Consider the following 8,643-nt stretch of genomic DNA (forward strand, 5'->3'; position numbering starts at 1 on the left):
TTACGTGAGCATAACGCTATATTTGTCTGAGCGCTGTCTTGCTAATGCGGGCAGGCTAGAGGTGACTGTTTCTTTATGAGTTTGTTTTGAATGTCTAGAACAAACAAGGCGGTTCCAGAGAACCACGCCCTACATGGTAAACTCTATTTTTTCAATGCAGCTTTTGTTCCCGACTCTTCAGTTTGATACTTCTTGTCAAGCTGAAATGTAACAGCAGACGCTTTTGCGTGACTATGAGAGAGTCCCCTTTGAGCACACGTGTGACGTCATGCGGACACAGTAGTGGGTGGAGCTAGCAACAGCTGCACCGGCTGGTGTCTGCAGACGCAACTAACGCGAGGAGGCAGGTAGACGTCGGCAGCGCACGCTGAAACTCGTAGAATACTGGTGTGCCCCCAAGTCCATGAATATACATTATAAATAATCCGCCGACTTCCAGCAACGGCTTATTTTATGCTTCCTATATACTATTCCATGTGTTGCATTTTTTATGTGCTTGAGAGCTAATCAGTACCTTGGTATTGATCGAACATCTTCCTGTCATCTTTCTTTTGATGACAGTTGTTATGACAAGTAACGTCTGCAGGGTCAAATAAAGCTCAGGTTAGAGAACTTTAATCAGAACGTTCTAAAATAACGCATTGATAGTTGTCTTTTTCCAAAGCTGTTTCACAGAGGAAGACTACACTGTAGTTCCTTCTCTAGATTGTCGCACAGATGACAAAATGGTAGATATCGAAACAGATGACAGAGTGATAGAAAAACAATTAAAATCGCTTAAAAGAGGAAAGGTCGCTGGACCTGGTGGGATACCAGTTCGATTTTACACAGAGTACGCGAAGGACCCCCCTTCTTGCAGCGGTGTACCGTAGGTCTCTAGAGGAGCGTAGCGTTCCAAAGGATTGCGAAAGGGTACAGGTCATCCCCGTTTTCAAGAAAGGACGTCCAACAGATGTGCAGAACTATAGACCTATATCACTAACGTCGATCAGTTGTAGAATTTTGGAACACGTATTATGTTCGAGTATAATGACTTTTCTGGAGACTAGAAACCTACTCTGTAGGAATCAGCACGGATTTCGAAAAAGACGATCGTGTGAAACCCAGCTCGCGCTATTCGTCCACGAGACTCAGAGGGCCATAAACACGGGTTCCCAGGTAGATGCCGTGTTTCTTGACTTCCGCAAGGCGTTCGATGCAGTTCGCCACAGTCGTTTAGTGAACAAAGTAAGAGCATATGGACTATCAGACCAATTGTGTGATTGGATTGAAGAGTTCCTAGATAACGGAACGCAGCATGTCATTCTCAATGGAGGGAAGTCTTCCGAAGTAAGAGTGATTTCAGGTGTGCCGCAGGGGAGTGTTGTAGGACCGTTGCTATTCACAATACACAAAAATGACCCTGTGAATAACATCGGAAGTTCACTGAGGCTTTTTGTGGATGATGCTGTAGTATATCGAGAGGTTGTAACAATGGAAAATTGTACTGAAATGCAGGAGTATCTGCAACGAATTGACGCATGGTGCAGGGAATGGCAATTGAATCTCAATGTAGACACATGTAATGTGCTGGGAATACATAGGAAGAAAGATCCTTTATCATTTAGCTACAATATAGCAGGTCAACAACTGGAAACAGTTAATTCCATAAATTATCTGGGAGTAGGTATTAGTAGTGATTTAAAATGGAATGGTCATATAAAGTTGATCGTCGGTAAAGCAGATGCCAGACTGCGGTTCACTGGAAGAATCCTAAGGAAATGCAGTCAGAATACAAAGGAAGTAGGTTACAGTACACCTGTTCGCCCACTGCTTGAATATTGTTCACCTGTGTGGCATCCGTACCAGATAGGGTTGATAGAAGAGACAGAGAAGATCCCACGGAGAGCAGCACGCTTCGTTACAGGATCACTTAGTAATCGCGAAAGCGTTCCGGAGATGATAGATAAACTCCAGTCAAAGACTCTGCAGGAGAGACGCTCAGTGGCTCGATACTGGCTTTTGTTGAAGTTTCGAGAACATACCTTCACCGAGGAGTCAAGCAGTATATTGCTCCCTCCTACGTATATCTCGCGAAGAGACCGTGAGGATAAAATCAGAGAGATTGGAGCCCACACACAGGCATACCGACAATCTTTCTTTCCACGAACAATACGAGACTGGAATAGAAGGGAGAACCGATAGAGGTACTCGAAGTACCCTCCGCCACACACCGTCAGGTGGCTTGCGGATGTAGATGTAGAAATGAGACACTTCGTACGACTTCTTCAATAACTGATTCGAGTGAGTCACGTGTGTGTAAAGTGCCTGTGTTACGTGACAAATAAGTGCCTGCCACATCAATGTTGGTGAACCCACAACAACAAATAATACCCAGTTGTCTATAACATCTCTAATGCGCAGTTTACAGTAGAAGACTGGTTGTCGATACCTGAGAATGACTCATTACAAACTCTTTTATAATGCATAATGCACGTTCATATGGCGTAGTATTACTCGTCTACCTTGCATCGATCTGCTCGTATACACTAACGTCCACAGTACTATCGTCAAAGACAGAGTGGTGTGTCAGACACGGTTTGAAACGTCGCGGATTGAGTCGACCCTGTCTTCAAAATCACGGACGGAAGGAGTTAGCACAACTCTACTTCAATAAGAGTCGATACAGACTCCAATATATACATTTTCATGAAGATTCACAAACATTGTAAGATTCGTGCTAGGTAGGGATCTAGGAGCTTGAGTCCGACGGAAGTAAGCTGCTGAGCGAAGAAGAAACAATGCCTGAAAGAAAATTATTTATTTATGTACCAAAGAGGCCGTGTTTAGTATGCAAAAGCAAGTAACACTTGCTTATAAATAAAATATACGTCTGTGAGAGAATAGAATGTAGCATCAATAAATAACAAATCACATAGGTGGAAGAGTTGACACTAGTAAGTTTACATACACGTCTGTGAAGCAGCGCTAATACATACAGCAGAAAATTTCAAGAAATTATAGCCATTTTAAAAGCAGTTCCTTTAATAAGAGTTAACAGCTCCCCCCGCCCTCCCCCCCCCCCCCCCACCAGAAAACATGGAATAATATACAAGTCTCTGATGGAGACAGGGCGCACTGTAACATCAGTAATTACCAAAACGCGTAGATAGGATTACAAGCCAAAACTTTAAAAAAATTTACATTTACAACTGTGAAGTAACCAGAGGAGACTGTTGTCCCACTAGTTCGTACAGTGATGGAAAGTAGAAAATTTGAAATGCCCACGTCTATGAAGTAGACTTTTACGTTAATAAATATCACTCTCTTAGATGAGAAAATTAGTTTCAAAAAGTTAACGTTACGGACACGGCGGTGAGGCTGGCAAAGGAAATTACTATTTCACTAATATGTAATCATAGAAATTTTAAAATAATGTACGCGTCTTTAAAGCAGACTGAGGGCGTTAACAACCAACGAAATTCCAGGCAACCGAAGGGCTTAGAGCAAATATATTGGGCAATTACAGTAAGTTCGGCCGATCTCCCAGACGGTTGTTCGACAAATTCTAAAACATATACACAGAGGATAAATTAAACTTACTCTGCAACGGAGTGTCAAGCAATATGCATATACCCAACGACAAAAGTAACTTGATGACACATAGTTGACTCCATTCCGCCCTCTAGTATCAAAAATAAGAAAATGTATATACAAAAGGCACCTAAGTACAGAAACTGCCAAACACACAGAGAATACATACGCCTTCTGAAACCGATACCCTCTTACTATGAAACAATTATTTGATTTAGTCTGACTGATCCACATAACGGCGTCGGCGAAACACGGTCAGTAGATCGATTCAAATCAGTTTACGATCATACACTACTGGCCATTAAAATTCCTACACCACGAAGATGACGTGCTACAGACGGGAAATTTAACCGACAGGAGGAAGATGCTGTGACATGCAAATGATTAGCTTTTCAGAGCATTCACACAAGGTTGGCGCCGGTGGCGACACCTACAACGTGCTGACATGAGGAAAGTTTCCAACCGATTTCTCATACACAAACAGCAGTTGACTGGTGTTGACTGGTCAAACGTTGTTGTGATTCCTCGTGTAAGGAGGAGAAATGTGTACCATCACGTTTCCGACTTTGATAAAGGTCGGATTGTAGCCTATCGCGATTGCGGTTTATCGTATCGCGACATTGCTGCTCACGTTGGTCGAGATCCAATGACTGTTAGCAGAATATGGAATCGGTCGGTTCGGGAGGGTAATATGGAACGCCGTGCTGGATCCAAACGGCCTCGTATCACTAGCAGTCGAGATGACAGGCAACTTATCCGAATGGCTGTAACGGATCGTGCAGCCACATCTCGATCCCTGAGGTAACAGATGGGGACGTTTGCAAGGCAACAACCATCTTCACAAACAGTTCGACGATGTTTGCAGCAGCATGGACTATCAGCTCGGAGACCATGGCTGCGGTTACCCTTGACGCTGCATCATAGACAGGAGCGCCTGCGATGGTGTACTCATCGACGAACCTGGGTGCACGAATGGCAAAACGTCATTTTTTCGGATGAATCCAGGTTCTGTTTAAAGCATTATGATGGTCGTATCCGTGTATGGCGACATCGCGGTGAACGAACATTGTAAGCGTGTATTCATCATCGCCATACTGGCGTATCACTCGGCGTGATGGTATGGGGTGCCATTGGTTACACGTCTCGGTCACCTCTTGTTCGCATTGATGGCACTTTGAACAGTGGACGTTACATTTCAGATGTGTTGCGATCCGTGGCTCTACTCTTCATTCGATCCCTGCGAAACCCTACATTTCAGCAGGATAATGCATGACCAGTTGTTGCAGGTCCTGTACAGGCCTTTCTGGATACAGAAAATGTTCGACTGCTGCCCTGGCCAGCACATTCACCAAATGAAAACGTCTGATCAATGGTGGCCGAGCAATTGGCTCGTCACAATACGCCAGTCGCTACTCTTGATGAACTGTGGTATCGTGTTGAAGCTGCATGTGTGAAAATGTAATCACATGTCAGTTCTAGTATAATATATTTGTCCAATGAATACCCGTTTATCATCTGAATTTCTTCTTGGAGTAGCAATTTTAATGGCCAATAGTGTATAACAAACGGTACTCAGAGGTGACTGCACAAGGGAGGCGTTATCTCGCGAGCCGTGTCCAACACTCAACATCCACAATAAATGGTGTTCACCTTAGTTCCTGTATCATGAGAAAGCGAATCGTGGACGATGTATATGGCCACAACTACCAGCCCAGGCATCAGGAACACACCCGTGTCCAGCTCCTGAATATCGCCAGTCACTGCACAGGCAAGACAACGTTGTTACTTCTCAATTTGTGAAGCCTCGACCCGCGATGTCAACATCAACCGTACAGACACGATGAACGACCACCATGACTCTCAGATACATGCCGTGATGGAATGCGAGGCTTCACGAAAACAGTCAAGTCACAGTATATCATGTATCAGCTGTACGCACACTTAAATCCCTTACCAAGCCACCACATACATACATATGTACATTAATACTTGTTCCATAGTTCATGAATATGACATTTCGTAATGATGTGGAATGTGCCATTTTTACATAAGTTTTATTTACACACCATTACATGCTTTCACTGATCCAATACTAAATGCATTGAATAACTGAACATTACCCATTGGGATTTTTTGTGATCTCTCAAAGACTTTTGATTGTGTGAAACATGAAATTTTTCTAGATAAGCTTAAGTATTGTGGTATCAGCGGAACAATGCACAAATGGTTTGATTCATATTTAACTGTAAGAATGCAGAAGGTTGAAATTAACAGCACAGATAGTCTGCAAAAGTCAGCAGAGTCTTCTAACTGTGGCGGTATCAAGAATGGTGTCCTACAGGGTTCAGTCTTGGGTCCTGTATTGTTCTTAATGTATATTTTTAGATATGAGGTACTAACTGCAATAAGAGAAGAAAAAATATTATTAACTAAATTCATCTATTGAGTAGAAGTTGACATTCAGAAGTGCTTTTAATTTACTTTTAAATGTTGGTTGACTAACTGTGAGACATTTAATGCTATTTGGCAAATGACCAAAGATTTCTGTGGCAGCATAATTTTCCCCTTTCAGTGCCAGAGTGAGGTTTAATCCAGAATAGTGAAGATCATCCTTTCTTCTGTTGTTGTAGCTATGCACTTCACTATTACTTTTTAGTTGGGATGGGTTATTAACAACAAATTTCGTAAGGGAATATATGTATTGCAAAGGTACTGTGAATGTCCTGAGTTCCTTAAATAAATGTCTGCAAGGTGAACTTGGGTGGGCTCCAGCTACTATTCTGATTACACGCTTTTCTGCAATGAACGCTTTGTCTCTTAATGACGAATTGCCCCAAAATACGATGCCATATGAAAGCAGTGAATGAAAATAGGCATAGTAGGCTAATTTACTGATATGTTTATCACCAAAATTTGCAATAATCCTAATAGCATACGCAGCTGAACCTAACCATTTCAGCATATGATGAATGTGCGTCTCCCAATTCGATTTCTCATCAATGCACACAGTCAGAAATTTTGAATATTCTGCCTGAGCAACAGATTTATGTTCATAGTCTATATTTATCAGTGGTGTTATGCCATTTACTGTACAGAATTTGTAACGTTCCCTGACAAACTCACACTATTAATAAACTAAAATTTAATTGTACCATATACGCCGCTATAAAGCAATTTGTAAATACTGTAATTATTTAACAAAAAATATTATGGAATTTTGTGTAAAGGACATTCATTATTATTGTAATATTTTCTGTAGTAATATTCTTTCTGTATTTAGGATGGTAATATTTCTATATTCATAATATAATTGCGAAATGTGTCAATATCTGCGATAACAAAAATGTAAAATTCAGCCACAGACGAAAATAATGTTATATGATTACAAAGAGATGTTAATAGTCAGCAGTAGTATAAAAGCACCACGTACTGAGTATTCTTTGGTCGTCTCCCTGTAGAGCTGAAAGCGAGAGCAAGCTGTGACGAAGCATTTTATGAATGGGTAGACGTCTTTTGTCTGTAGCTAGATTTAGCCGCCATTAGATGAGAAATTACAAACTAATGTGAGTTGAATATTTGTTGTGGTTTAAATATATTATAATTTATCAAATGTGTGTATTATTAATGTAAATTAGCTTGCCCATGTCATCTATAATATTTCTTTAAAGAATTTTCAGCATTTTTAGCGGTGTTGCTGGGCTGTGCCGCGACCGAACGATTTGCAGCGGCGGCACATTTAAAAAATTGTTCTGCTACGAAAAATTAACCAAACCCGTAAGTCGGGAACAGATAAAAATTAGCAGTGAATTAGGAAAATGTTCTTCTTTTACAGCGATCCTGAGACTTACGGATTTTAAATTAGTTCACATTTGTGCATTCATAGGCGGATAGTTAATGTTGAAATTTAACAATTTTGGTTCTTTCAAATAACTTAAATGTATAGGGATGTGTGTTTTATCAGTGATAATTAAACGTCGGCTTGGCAATATTTAACCGTTTTCTGCTAATAGAGACAGTCTTGTGTTTCATAGCTAATGCCGGGAAAGAATTCAGTAAATATTTAAAAAAAAATTAAAAAAGGTAACTGATTATTTACTTTTATTCTTTAATGAAATTCCATTTAAATTGGCAAATTTCATTAAATTGGCGCCCAACTTGGGGCTCGAATATGCAGTGGCCACAAAATACCCATGAGATAACTAGGGAATTATTGTAGTCGAACTTTGTTGGAGAATAACCAATAGTTTTTTTTTCATGTCTTGTATGTATTGCCTAACCAATATTGTGTGGTAATACCTGTATATGATTTTTTGCATGAGAACACTGTATACCCAGAGGCAAGCACAAGAAGAGAGCTCATTATATCGAAAAATTAATTACCCACCACAATACCAGGGGGCAGCTGCACCCAAGATAGATCACCAAAAGGTAAAGCTACAGTGTAGTTGTCCTGTGGGTAGTAAAGTAGCCTCAGTGCAGTGTTCTCGGATCATTAGTGGTGTGCTTGTTGTCAGTGTTTTTTTTAAAAAATAACATGACATTTGAGTAGTTAGTCATTGTAGTATATAATAAATGTGTTTCAACAAATGACCATTTCTTGTGTGATTATGTCAGTGAATCCTGAGTGTTAGGATATTTAGTTCAGATTTTGTTTCTTTTGTTGACTATGGTTAGATTGCGTAGTCAGAAAGATATCAACATGGATAATGAACAACAGTTAGCAAGTAGTGATACCGAGTTAGAAAGTGGGGCACAAAGTAATGTTAGTAGCGTAATTCAGGAAGTACCATGTGAGAATCTGGGGGCAGAAGGGCAAGAAATGTTGCCACTGCCAGCCAGTGATTCAGTTGATAGCGGAAATACTGTGCCACCCGCAAGCACTGGACACGGACCAGAGAGTGGTGAGGTGTCAGAAGTGCAATCATTAAGAGTTATGTTCGAGCGCATGCTCAATTTCCAAGCTGAATTTGTATGTAAACAAGCAGAACGCGATAAAGAACGTGATGCTAAACAAGCAGAACGCGATAGAGAACGTGATGCTAAACAAGCAGAGCGTGATCAACGCTTGAA

Source organism: Schistocerca serialis, chromosome 8 (genome assembly GCF_023864345.2).
Source record: "Schistocerca serialis cubense isolate TAMUIC-IGC-003099 chromosome 8, iqSchSeri2.2, whole genome shotgun sequence".
Taxonomy (NCBI): domain Eukaryota; kingdom Metazoa; phylum Arthropoda; class Insecta; order Orthoptera; family Acrididae; genus Schistocerca; species Schistocerca serialis.